The sequence below is a fragment of the Scyliorhinus canicula genome, chromosome 10, assembly GCF_902713615.1.
Source record: "Scyliorhinus canicula chromosome 10, sScyCan1.1, whole genome shotgun sequence".
Classification (NCBI taxonomy): domain Eukaryota; kingdom Metazoa; phylum Chordata; class Chondrichthyes; order Carcharhiniformes; family Scyliorhinidae; genus Scyliorhinus; species Scyliorhinus canicula.
In genome coordinates, this window is record NC_052155.1 from 66,290,524 (window position 1) to 66,304,875 (window position 14,352).

At 51.4% G+C, this 14,352-nt stretch overlaps 1 protein-coding gene across 1 annotated transcript in view; it reads right to left on the reverse strand.

The window, feature by feature from the left end:
* The window catches only part of cnbd1 (cyclic nucleotide binding domain containing 1), a 275,196-nt gene that overhangs the window by 13,437 nt on the left and 247,407 nt on the right, over positions 1 to 14,352 (reverse strand). The gene's annotated exons all lie outside the window — the stretch shown is intronic.

Below are 14,352 nucleotides of genomic sequence, written 5' to 3' on the forward strand. Positions count from 1 at the left end.
TATCCTATGTGCTGCACCTGTGCCAACTTAACTGGTGCCGACCTTTCTAACCTTACGTGTCCTAATGCTTCGTCTAGGTGGGTCTCCAGGCATTGCATCACAAGTGGAGGCAGCCTGCTGAGTCTCCCACACTGTGACCTGGATCCCATTTAGCAGCTGTTCTCTGGAGCGAGCGGGCCTGCATGGTGTCTTCTGGGTGTCACAGGTGGCGTGGTGCCACTCTGTTCTACCCACTGCCTATAGGAGTGCCTGGGACAGTGGGAAGGATTCAGAGTCGCTGCCCCCCCCCCCTCCCCAACCCCCCCACCTTCAGGCGTCACTGGCACAAGCCCCATTACCTCCTCTTCCTTTGGGTTGGCTGATGCCCCTAGGCTACTCCTTAAGACCGGGGTGTGATTGGATCGAGCTCCGGGGGCTCTGCCATCACCTAGCGCAACCAGTCCTGGAGGCCCGCTCTCATCTCAACTAGGAGTCTTAATGCTCTCAACCATGGAGCACTGGGACTGTGCCACATTCGTCTGGGACTGTGCCACATCCCTATGAGACTGTACCATGCCCATCTGCGACTGCCACATCACTCAATGACTGTGCTAGCTCCCTCTGTGTCTGATTCAGGTCAGCCAGCGCCCGACCAATGCTCTCGATGCTTGCAGCCATGGCTCGTTGTGATTGGGCCATGTTCTGGAGCGCCACCACAATGCCCATGTGGCCTGGCTGCAATGACCTGCGCATCAGCCACCATTCACATAGACTGCCCAGGCCTTGGACATCCTGACCAGTGGATGTAACCCTCACACCCAAGGCCCCCACCGCGGACACCGCCCATGCGGTGTTGGCATGGGTGATATACATTGTTGGCACTGCCTCATACTCTTGCAGGCAGTTGGACTCTTCCAACTGCACTGGCAGGCGCTGGATGGTTGCTGACACCCCCTCATGTGGTCCCCAGCTCTGCGCCTGCCTCTCCAACATTAAATGGACTGCCCTTTCCAGAACTAGACCTGAGGTCCTGGGGTCAGACCGCCCTCCAACCATACACCCCCTCAGGGGTTCCTACATCCATTTGGTGCACCGCTGCATTTGTGTTGTCTGCACCAGATACGGCCTCAGGACTCTCTTCACTAAAGTGTCAAACCGAGGTGAGTGTCTCTGGGATGGTGGAGAGTGTTAGTGACAGCAGTGATGAAAAGTTGGGATCGTCCCCGGACATGTGCTCCGTGGTGTTGTGGGGCTGCGACAGGATGGCGAGGGACCCCGGACAGTCTCGACTTTTCACCAGGTGACTCGCGGGGCTGCAGTGGGGTGCAAGGGACACCAGCCTCCCATCTCGTCAGGAGGTGATCCTGCAAGACACAAGACAAGACGCATGGTGAGATCGCAGGTAGGCATGTTGTGGGGTGAGGGGTGACTCATGTGCCATAGGATCATTGCAACTCATTGGGGGCTACTTGGTTGTCCCATGCCGACTGCCTGCTCTCCTACCTCGCCTACCAAGTCCATCGCTCTCTGTTCCACCACGGTGAGTGACCACATGTCTGGTAGGCCCCTCTGGTCTTCTCCCGCTTCCTGCAGTTGTGGGCTACCTTCTCCTGGGTGAACAGATAATTCACAGTGTGAGACACTTGACACAGGCAGCACAGCGGTCTGCAGCTAATGGCCTGGGTGTGCAGGGCGCCTGGCCATAACGGATGGTATGGGAGTTGACATGTGGTGCAGGGTGGAGTGCTCACGGCCTCTGCCACGTGTGCCCAGGCCCAGTTGATGTTGGTAGGTGTTCCCACTCTGGGGAACAGGGTATCCCGCCTCTCCTCCACGGCATTCAGCAATATCTCAAGGTCTGCATCTGCGAATCTCGGGGCTGCTCTCTGTGGTGCCATCTTCTCGGCTGGTTTGGCAATGTGTGGGGAGTGGGGTGCTTATATGCAACTGCAGCTTGTCAGGCTATTGAGTGCTGTTTCCGACCCCAGCGAATCACACGCCTGCATGCGTTGGAATTGCACTAGATCCACGGGCATGAGTGCTGGCCCATTAGCATGTTCTGAATGGCTCTGGCAGTTGCACCAGGGCTGTGGAACATTTGCCATTCAGTCTCGGTGACAGCACTGTGTCTCTCAAACGGAGAATCCACCCCACTGTACTTGGATTTTCAGAAGGCATTTAGTAAGGTGCCACATCAAAAGTTACTGTGCAAAATAAAAGCTCTTGGTGTTGGCCTGGGGTAACATATTGGCAAAGATAGAAGATTGGCTGGCGGGCAGAAAAAGAGAGTATGTAAAAATGTGTCTTTTTGATTGGCAGAATGTAACAAGTGGAGCTCCACAGGTGTCTGTGTTAGGGCAAAAATGTTTACAATTTATATCAATGACCTAGATGAGGAGAATGGAGGCATGGTAGCTAAATTTGTGGATGACACAAAGATAGGTTGGAGAGTATGTTGTGAAGAGAACATAAGGAGATTGCAGATGGATATATATAAGTTGAATGAGTGGACAAAAATCTGGCAGATGGAGTACAATGTGGGAAAATGTCAAAAATAAATAAGTAGAGTATTAGTTAATTAGAGAACGAGTACAGAATTCTGAGGCACAGAAGGATATTAGTTTTCTAGTGCATGAGCCACAAATGTTAGTACGCAGGTACAGCAAGTAATTAAGAAGATTGATGGAATGCTATCTTTTATTACAAGAGGAATTCAACAGAGGTAAGGATATTGTGCTTCAGTTGTACAGGGCGTTGGTAAGTACTTGTCTTGAATAAAATATGTAGGTTTGGTCTCATTACTTAAGGAAGGATGTAAATGCGTTGGGTGTGGTTCAGAGGAGGTTTACTAGATTGATACCTGAAATGGACAGGTTGTCTTATTACGAAAGGTTGGACAGACTGGGCTTGTTGCCTCTGGAGCTTACAAGAATGAGGGTGACTTGATTAAAATATATAAGATCCTGAACGGGAATGACAAGGTAAACATGGAAAGGATGTTTCCTCTTGTGGGTGAGTCTAGAACTAGGGGGCACTGTTTTAAAATGAGGGGTTTCCCTTTTAGGACAGAGATAGGAGGCGCGATTCAGCGGCCTCGATGTGCCCAACTTGGTGTTGGGACGAGGTTGTTGAATCTCACGATTGGCCTCTCAGACACTCAAAACGTCTTGAGAGATTCCATTGATATCTCACTGGGCATGATCCAGATTAACATACTTAAATAAGTCGGACCTGTTGGACCTCGCCAGGGCGCCATTTAGTACTGGTCCAAACAAACGAGGACCAGGCGAATCGGCTTCTAGAGGGGGGGATCTCCCAGGCCATTGGAATACCCCAGGTGGTTGAGGACAGGGCAGGGCGGCACTTTGCTCTCCCTCTAGCAGCCTGGAACCTTGGCACTGCCAGATTGAAAGGTGTGGGGTGTGGGGAAGATCGAGCAGCCTTCCAAAATGGCTCCCAGATCTGTGAGGGGCCTTTCCTAGCGCAGCTTCAGTGAAGAGAATGTCCTCAAGGCCAAAGAAAACGGAAGTTAGTTTAAAGCCAGCTGAATCGCGCCCAGGGAGAACTTTTTCTATCAGAGGGTCATGCCGCTCTGGAACACCCTGTCTCAGAAGGCGGATCCACTGATTATTTTTGAGACAGATGTAGAAAGATCTTGTTAGGCAAGGAAATCAAAGGTTATTGGGGTAGAGGGGAATGTAGAATTCGAAACACAAACAAATCAGCCTTGATTTAATTGAAAGGTGAAGCGAGCTCGAGGGGCAGGATGGCCTGCTTCTGTTTCTAATTTGCATGTTTGCATGGAATTTAGCAGAATGAGAGAAGATCTCATTGAACCAATCAAGATTATGAAAGGGTTGGAAGGGGGGGGGCATTAAGATATTGTTTCCCTGGCTATGGAATCTAGAACAAGGGGAAACAGTTTAGGATAAGACGCCAATCATTTAGGACTGAGATGAAGAGGAATATCTTCTCTCAAAGTGTTGAGAATCTTTGGCATTCTCTGCTCCAGCTTGTTGTGGATGCTTCAGTACTTAATATTGTAAAACTAGGGTCAAAAGATTTTTGCTCTCAGGGAATCAAAGGATATGGAGAGTGGGCAAGAATATGCAGTTGGAGCCAAGGATCAGCCATGGCCATATCGAATGGCGGAGTATTTTCGACAGGCCATATGGTCTTCTCCGGCTCTCATTTCTCATGTTCTTATGTTACGTTATGGAAAGGGATGAAGAAAAATCAAAGATGAAAATACTGAACTGGAAGGATGCCAATTCCAGTGATTTGATAAGGAATTCAGCATCGGTGGACTGGGAACAAAGACTGGCCAGGAAGACAGTAAATGAGCAATGCAGGACTTCAAGACCAAGATTCTTTGGGTACAAACCAAACGTATTTCCGTCAGGGGGAAATATAAAGCATCCAAAGCTCAAGTTCTCTGGATGATTAAAAAAAAATAGAGATTCAAATCCAGTCATAAACCTGGCAGAATAATGAAGTGACTTTCCTCAGCCTAATGAACTGCCTTTCCTCAATATGCTAGTTGAGAAATAGCTTTACTACTATCCACCACAAACCATCTTCACTGGTGAATATACATGTTGGGATTCTTACAGTTCCACACACTGTAAGATTTGATTTCCTGGCAATCTTGCAAATAAGGCCTCAGCTACTTACTCACACCGAAACAGCATGCACCAAAACTATCCTGCAGTATTATAGCTAACCTGATTAGATCATTGATCACTGTGTCCTGCACATACTCGCAGCTGGGCTGAAGGCTGTAACTTTCAGACCTGAACAGTGCCCAGTCCACCTCAGATTACTCTGTAAAGAAAAGGGGCGGGATCGTCCATTCCGCTGCATCCGTTTTGTGACGCAGCGCGCCCCCTCCGGCAGCGGGATTCTCCATCCTGGCAGCCGGCCAATGGGGTTTCCCATTGTGGGCAACCCCCATGCCTTGGCGAAATCCGTGGGCGTGAGTGCACTGCCGGCAACATGTAGGATCCCACCGATGGAGAATCCAGCCCAAGATCTCTCAAAAATCTCAGCAACAGATAGAACATAGAACAGTACAGGCCCTTCGGCCCTCAATGTTGTGCCGAGCCATGATCACCCTACTCAAACCCACATATCCACCCTATACCCGTAACCCAACAACCCCCCCCTTAACCTTACATTTATTAGGACACTACGGGCAATTTATCATGGCCAATCCACCTAACCCGCACATCTTTGGACTGTGGGAGGAAACCGGAGGAAACCCACGCACACAGGGGGAGGACGTGCAGACTCCGCACAGACAGTGACCCAGCCGGGAATCGAACCTGGGACCCTAGAGCTGTGAAGCATTTATGCTAACCACCATGCTACCCTGCTGCCCAGATGAAGCTAACTGTTTCACACTCCTATAATGCAGCAGCAACATGAGTGGTATTTTCCACTAACAGGATGCTGCTGTCAGGCCAAAAAGACATGTTGCTTATTGCCAAATGAGTACTGGTATATGAATTTCAGTGCCAATGCGGTGTAGATTGCACATGCCAATGACTGGCAGCGGCGGATCATATCAAACAGCACATCCCTTCGGCTGTTTGCAATAAGAAGAGCACTGATCATACTCAGCCAGCCCATGCCTGCAAAATTCAGAACATAATGTCTAACTTCAGATATGATCCAACAATTGGACAGCATTTGTGTGCTAAGAATTGCACTGACAACCAATTTAAATTATGAATCGAGCTTGCAATGTGGCTCAATTACACTTGCTGGAAGCTATTTTTATATTCATTTTTAATTTTTTAAAATAAACTTAGAGTAGCCAATTCATTTTTTCCAATTAAGGGGCAATTTAGCGTGACCAATCCACCTACCCAGCACATCTTTGGGTTGTGGGGGCGAAACCCACACAAACACGGAGAGAATGTGCAAACTCCACACAGGCAGTGACTCAGAGCCGGGGTCAAACCCGGGACCTCGGCGCAGTGAGGCAGCAATGCTAACCACTGCACCAACATGCTGCCCTCCTATTTTTATATTCATAAGCAGGGACCTATCTTCTGCAGGCAAAAGGAACATACCCAGGCATTGCACCTTTTTTGAATTAAACAAAGGTGTGGGGAACAGTAGTTCTCTGCTGTATTCTCTAGGGCAATGTTTTGACCAATCAATATCAACTTGCCAACCAATAAGCACCATTTTTCTCATGGTGTATCAATTGTTGCTCCCTTTTAAATTTGGCATTCTCATGTTTATCCTGATGAGTCCTTGTAAAGCTTCGACAGCATGTCTCTTTTTTCAGCAATACTCAAGTTCCGTAACTTAATGTGACTATTTAGGAAAGGCAGACAGTCTGAGAAAAGATTAGTGGGTAACATAAAGCAACCCTCAAATCATTTAATAACATATAAAAAAATAAAAGGATAGTTAAAGGATTTGGTATGGCTGATTAGGAATAATAAAGAAAATTCTCTGGTGAATGCAGATGGCAAGACTAATGTACTTAATGAATATTTTGCATCTGTCTTCACAAAAAATGAGAATTAAGTTACTGATTGTCAGAGGAATATGACCTCACAATATTTTTATGATATATACTTATAATGGGCGGGATTCTCCTTTGGCCGACAGCAAAATCGGGAAAGGCGATTGGGCGGACAATCGGTTCTGACGCCAAAATCGCGGTAGGCGCCAATTTGATGCCAAATCGCAATGCTCTAGCACCTCGACAGTGGCGTCAATGCGTTCCGGAACACACGTACAGTAGACACTGTTTACATATCGTTAGTGGGCCCGACCCAGTATTCTCTGGGGCCTCCACGATTCTCCGGCTCCGATGGGCCGAGTTACCGACGGTGCAGTTCATTTGTGCTTTTAAAAATCGTGAATCCGGCATAGCAGCTGCTGGGGGAGAGAGAGCGTAGGGAATGTGTCCAACATCGCCATAGTTTGCTGACAGTTGTGCCAATGGCCAGAGGGCTTCTGCTAGGGCTAGGGGAATGACAGGGGGTGGCCAGGAGGTGGGTTGTGGGGTCAGAGTGGACAGGCACGGAACACCATTACCGCTGCTGGCAAGGCAGCCATGCAGCTGCGCACACTGCTAACAACCCACTTTGAACTTAGTGCCACAGGTCGTATAGGTGTCCCCCCACGGCACCCCCCTGGGTGCCCTCTGGCCCCAGCCAACCCATTAGCTGTATGGACGCACTCCAGCACAACCAGTGCTATCTCTTTGGCTGGGATAAGTGTGTGTGGGGAGTGTAATATATATGTGTGGCTGCAGCTTGTCAGCCTCCCGAGTTTCAATCACGGACTCAGTGAATCCCGCATCATTTATCATTGGAATCGATTGTGTTCCATGCGGCACCAGTGCTAGCCCCTCAATAGTAGCAGAATCGATCCAGGTGTGGCGCTAGTTTTTCTGTTGTGAAAGTCCACGAATTTTGCGTTGGCGTCAACACTTTGCCTCAGAAACAGAGAACCCCATCCAATATATTTAGTCATGGCTAAAATTTTTAAATCTAGACAAAGACTTTAAAGTGACTGGAGCAGTGGCTGGCTATGACCTAAACAAAAGGGAATTTCTCAAATTCAGAGAAGCTGAAATCTTGTTATCTCTGAAGATATGATAATAACACAGTGAGCTGCAGAAGACCAACTTCCAATGGACTTACACAAAACCTATTTACATTTCTTAAACCAGGACGAGCAAATGGAGACTGTCAGTCTGCTGGGACAAAGAAACCGGAAACCTCTTTTGAAATTCGTAATGGTTGAAACATGATGTACCATCAATTGTACGCGAGGCGAGTGATTTACCAAAGTCCGGCTTTAATAGACTAGAACACTGCTCTGAGATCGTCTACAATGGAAAGGACCATCGTCAGGCGTCTGACCATTTATACCTCGTTAATAGAGGCATGGTTAACTCAGCCTCTCGGCCAATCGGTCACATGACCGACCAGGGCCAATGGTAAGCCGACGTTCTGGCCCAATGGCAGACAGGTATGCAGATCATATCACCACATTCACCCCTTGCGGAGAAGGAAGGCGGGGGGGGGGGGGTGTGAATGAGACCCAGGGTGGGGGGAGAACTGGTGATATGAGTAGACGTCGGGAGAATAAATTTTCTCTCTTTACCCTTATCGAATTTGGGGGCTTCCCACTGGCCCAGACATAACGATATTTACAAAAAAAGGTCCATGGGGCTGTAGAACTCTAGAAGGATTCGATCAGTCTTTTGGTGGTCCTTGACGTCCTGACAGAGCGCCGCAGTGGAGGAGTTGACGTCGGATCGGCCGATGGTCCTGCTGATGTCCTGGAGTCCGGGAGCGATGGACTTCGAGTAGTCTCCGTCACCTGAGCTGGCCGCGGAGACGCCATGGATGAGGGATGGGGAAGCTGAGTGGGGTGCTGGGGTGAAAAAGGGGAGGGGGGGGTCTGTGTTGGGGGGGGGGACCGCACGGCGGCGGGTGCCAGGTCCCAGAGGGAGACCGTGTCCTGCTGACCGTCGGGGTACTCCACAAACGCGTACTGCGGGTTAGCGTGGAGTAACTGGACATGCTCCACCAACGGGTCGGACTTGTGCACCCGCACATGCTTCCGGAGCAACATGGGCCCGGGGGTGACCAGCCACGTCGGGAGAGGGGATCCGGAGGATGACTTCCTGGGGAAAACGAGAAGACGTTCATGAGGTGTCTGATTAGTTGCGGTACAGAGGAGTGAGCGGATAGAGTGTAGGGCATCGGGGATCACCTCTTGCCATCGGGAAATAGGGAGATTTCTGGACTGGAGGCCCAGTAGTATGGTCTTCCAGATGGTACCATTCTCCCGCTCGACCTGTCCGTTACCCCGAGGGTTATAGCTGGTCGTCCTGCTAGAGGCGATGCCCCTGTCAAGCAGGAATTGACGCAGCTCGTCGCTCATAAATGAGGACCCCCGATCTCTGTGTATGTACGCGGGGTAGCCGAACAGGGAGAAGATGGAGAGTAGGGCCTTAATGACGGTCGATGTGGTCATGTTGGGACAAGGAATGGCGAAGGGGAAGCGGGAGTATTCGTCGATAACCGCCAGGAAGTAAATGTTGCAGTTGTTAGAGGGAAGGGGCCCCTTGAAGTCAATGCTAAGACGTTCGAAGGGGCGGGATGCTTTGATCAGGTGTGTGCGCTCGGGGCGGAAGAAGTGCGGTTTGCACTCAGCGCAGATTTGGCAGTCACGGGTTACTGGCCTGACTTCCTCGATGGAGTAGGGCAGGTTGCGGGCCTTAATGAAATGGTGTAGGCCGGTCACCCCTGGATGTCAGAGCTCTGCGTGGAGGGAGCGGAGGCGGTCTGTCTGCGCGCTGGCGCAGGTACCGCGAGACAGTGCATCAGGAGGCTCATTGAGCTTCCCAGGACGATACAAGATATCATAGTTGTACGTGGACAACTCGATCCGCCACCGTAAAATCTTGTCATTTTTGATCTTGCCCCTTTGTGCATTATCAAACATGAAGGCTACTGACCGTTGGTCTGTGAGGAGGGTAAACCTCCTGCCGGCCAAATAGTGCCTCCAATATCGCACGGCTTCGACTATGGCCTGGGCTTCCTTTTCCACAGAGGGGTGGCGGAGTTCGGAAGCCTGGAGAGTTCTGGAGAAGAAGGCCACGGGTCTGCCCGCTTGGTTCAGGGTGGCCGCCAGAGCTACTTCTGATGCGTCGCTCTCGACCTGGAAGGGGAGGGCCTCGTCGATGGTGCGCATCGTGGCCTTTGCGATGTCCGCTTTGATGCGGCTAAAGGCCTGGCAGGCCTCCGTCGACGGCGGGAAGGTCGTGGTTTGCATGAGGGGACGGGCCCTGTCAGCGTAATTGGGAACCCATTGGGCGTAGTATGCGAAGAATCCCAGGCAGCGTTTGAGGGATTTGGGGGTATTGGGGAGAGGGAGTTCCATCAGGGGGCGCATGCGTTCGGGGCCAGGGCCTATCACTCCGTTACGTACTACGTAGCCGAGGATGGCTAGACGGTCGGTGCTAAACACGCATTTATCCTTATTGTATGTGAGGTTAAGGAGTTTTGCGGTTTGGAGGAATTTCTGGACGTTGGCGTCATGGTCCTGCTGGTCGTGGCCGCAGATGGTGACATTATCAAGATACGGGAAGGTCGCCCGTAATCCGTACTTGTCGACCATTCGGTCCATCTCCCGTTGGAAGACCGAGACCCCATTTGTGACACCAAACGGAACCCTAAGGAAGTGGTAGAGGCGCCCATCAGCCTCGAACGCGGTGTACAGGCGGTCACTCGCGCGGATGGGGAGCTGGTGGTAAGCGGACTTAAGGTCCACAGTGGAGAAGACCTTGTATGTCGCGATTTCGTTTACCATGGTGGAAATACGGGGGAGAGGATACGCGTCCAATTGCGTAAAACGATTGATGGTTTGGCTATAATCGATGACCATCCGGTTTTTCTCCCCAGTCCGGACCACCAGCACTTGGGCTCGCCAGGGACTGTTGCTGGCCTCAATGACCCCTTCCGTCAGCAACCTCTGGACCTCGGACCTGATGAAGGACCGGTCCTGGGCGCTGTCCTGCTCCGTGTCGCGACGGGTTTGCAATCAGGGGTGAGATTAGCAAACAGGGAGGGGGGGTCCACTTTGAAGGACGCGAGGCTGCAGACAGTGAGGGGGATATAGGGCCGCTGAATTGAAAGGTCAAGCTCTGCAGGTTGCACTGGAAGTCCAGTCCTAGGAGTGTCAGTGCGCAAAGGTCAGGGAGGACAAGGAATTTATAATTTTTAAAAACCTTCCCTTGGACCGTGAGGTCCGCGATGCAGCACCCGGTGATGTGGACGGAGTGCGAACCTGAGGCTAACCCGATTTTGTGTGTTTCGGGATGGACAGGGAGCGCGCAGCGTCTTACCGTGTCAGGGTGAACGAAGCTTTCCGTGCTCCCGGAGTCCAGCAGGCAGTCCGTCTCGTGGCCGTTGAGGTGGATCAGCGTTGTCGTTTTGGCGAGCGTGCGTGGACGTGACTGGTCGAGTTCAACGGCCGGGAGCCGTGGAGAAAATCCGTCGTCGCCGTCCGAGTCGATGCTGGAGGGACCTTGCGTGGCAGTCCCGGAAGTCGGTGGCCAGGATCCATATGTGAAGTCTGCGCCCCACGATGGCGGCGCCCAGGACCCGCAAGTGGGGTCGGCGCCCCAAGATGGCGGGGCCCAGGACCCGCACGTGGGGTCGGCGCCCCAAGGTGGCGGCGCCCAGGACCCGCACGTGGGGTCGGCGCCCCAAGATGGCGGCGCCCAGGAAGCCCTCGTGGCCGCTGGGGGTGGAGCTAGCATTGCCGGCGAGCCGGGTGGAGCAGCTGCGGGAGGAGGTGAGGCGTGCAGGCCGGGTGCAGGAGGCCGGGGGCGGGGGGAGCAGATTCGCACGGCGGGCAGGTAGGGACCGGGAGGGCCCGGAGAGGCGAGCCGGTCGGGCGCCGGGTCCCGGGGGCGGGGGGGAGAAATGTGCACGGCGGGCCGGCAGAGACCTGGAGGGGCCGGGGAGGCGCGCAGGACGGGCGCCGGGGCGCGAGTCGAGAGGAGCTGGGACGGCCCTGGGGGAGAGAGAGGCACACAGGCTGGTCGCAGAGGCCTGGGGGCGGGGAGTGCTGTGCAGCTTCCAGAAGAGCCGCAGCCAGCGTTTTGGCCTGGCAGACCGTGAGGTAGTGGCCCTTCTTCCCGCAGCTCTTACAGAGGGCGGAGCGGGCTGGGCAGCGTGAGCGAGGGTGTTTTGCGTAGCCGCAAAAGTAGCAGCGGGGCCCCGCGGATGTATCGGGGCGTCCCGCGGCACAAGCCTGAGGGAGGTCGGGAGCGGCGGGTGGCGGGTGGGAAGCGTGCCAGGAGGCCTGGCCAGGGTCATAGGTGCGAGCGCTTTGATCTGCGACCTCCAGAGAGGAGGAGAGAGTCAGCGTCTCAGTTAAACTGAGTTCATCTCTTTCCAGCATGCGCTGGCGGATCACGGGGGACAGCATCCCAGCCACGTAAGCGTCTCTGATCAGTAGCTCCATGTGCTCTGTAGCCGAGACCGCTACACAGGAGCAACTTCTCCCCAGGGCATAGAGGGCCCGGGCGTATTGGCTTAGAGACTCACCGGGGACCTGCTTTCTGGTGGCCAGCAGATGTCGAGCGAGTACCCTGTTGACCGGTTTGATGAATTGTCCTTTTAGCTTTTGTATAGCGTCATCATAATCCTTTTCCTCTTTGATTATTGCGTAGGCGTCGATACCCACGCTGGAGTGGTGGACGTGCAGCTTCTGTGCCCCGGTGGGGGGGGGGTGGTTTTAGATGCTAGGAACCCTTCGAGGCAAGTCAGCCAGAGTTGGAAAAGTTCTGCAGAGTTCGGAGTTTGCGGGCTGATGCGGAGGCATTCGGGCTTGATGCGGAACTCCATCTTCAAAGTCGTAGTCTATTAAATTGATGTACCATCAATTGTACGCGAGGCGAGTGATTTACCAAAGTCCGGCTTTAATAGACTAGAACACAGCTCTGCGATCGTCTACAATGGAATGGACCATCGTCAGGCGTCTGACCATTTATACCTCGTTAATAGAGGCGTGGTTAACTCAGCCTCTCAGCCAATTGGTCGAGAGGCACATGACTGACCAGGGCCAATGGTGAGCCGACGTTCTGGTCCAATGGCAGACAGGTATGCAGATCATATCACCGCAAAACATTAACAATCACAAGAATTCAGATTATGATATATACATCCGTTGTCTTGATCCCCCGCCTCACTACCCTCCAGACTGCTGGAACGTGTAATATTGCCTTGTGGAGATGCAAATCTCTGTCTGCCATCTTCCATAAACAGGGGCTGTTTAGCTCACTGGGCTAAATCGCTGGCTTTGAAAGCAGACCAAGGCAAGCCAGCAGCACGGTTCGATTCCCGTAACAGCCTCCCCGAACAGGCGCCGGAATGTGGCGACTAGGGGCTTTTCACAGTAACTTCATTTGAAGCCTACTCGTGACAATAAGTGATTTTCATTTCATTTTTCATTTCATTAACCAATAAGCAACTTAGAAAAGGGGCTCTGTCTAGGTTTGAATGTTTGGCCAGGCAGCAGTGTGGGTTCAATTCCCGAACCAGCCTCCTCGTACAGGAACCGGAATGTGGCGACTAGGGGCTTTTCACAGTAACTTCATTGAAGCCTACTTGTTACAATAAGCGATTATTATATTATTATAAATATGCCATTTCTATTGGAACTTCTGTACAGTTGCCCACAAGATTATTTCACCTCTGTATGCCCATCTCAATGCAGAAGTCACTTTTACTGGAAAAGACAATGTAAAGTGGGACTGGTAAAAAGAATGTTAATCTGGGATTTATCGTAGAGATATTCCAACTTCTGAGTTTTTCACAGAGCTAGTAGAGAGAGAAAGAAACTGCTCTCCAAAAGAGAAAATGCTGGAAAATCTCATTTTGAATCCAGATGACCCTTTGTCAAAGCTAAAAGTCATTGAAAGTGGGAGATATTAATACTGCAGGGTGAGGGAATTTAAGATGAGTCATAGCTACAGAAACCAAGGGAAGTGAGTGCTAATAACCACAGAAACCAAGGGTAGAAACTGCTCTGGCAAGTGGTTCAGCAACCAAAGGACATAGCATTAAAATAATTGGCACAAGAACTAGAGGGGAAATAGAAAGAATTTATTTTTGAACTAGAGTCTTCAGGACTCACAACCTGATAGAGTACTGGGAAAGGGTTCATAGGAACTTTGAAAGGGAAATTAGAACATAGAACATAGAATGATACAGCGCAGTACAGGCCCTTCGGCCCACGATGTTGCACCGACATGGGAAGTCAAAAACTAAAGGCCATCTAACCTACACTATGCCATTATCATCCATATGCTTATCCAATAAACTTTTAAATGCCCTCAATGTTGGCGAGTTCACTACTGTTGCAGGTAGGGCATTCCACGGCCTCACCACTCTTTGCGTAAAAAACCTATCTCTGACGTCTGTCCTATATCTATTACCCCTCAATTTAAGGCTATGTCCCCTCGTGCTAGCCACCTCCATCCGTGGGAGAAGGCTCTCACTGTCCACCCTATCTAACCCTCTGATCATTTTGTATGCCTCTATTAAGTCACCTCTTAACCTTCTTCTCTCTAACGAAAACAACCTCAAGTCCATCAGCCTTTCCTCATAAGATTTTCCCTCCATACCAGGCAACATCCTGGTAAATCTCCTCTGCACCCGTTCCAAAGCTTCCACGTCCTTCCTATAATGAGGCGACCAGAACTGTACGCAATACTCCAAATGTGGCCGTACCAGAGTTTTGTACAGCTGCAACATGACCTCATGGCTCCGGAACTCAATCCCTCTACCAATAAAGGCCAACACACCATAGGCCTTCTTC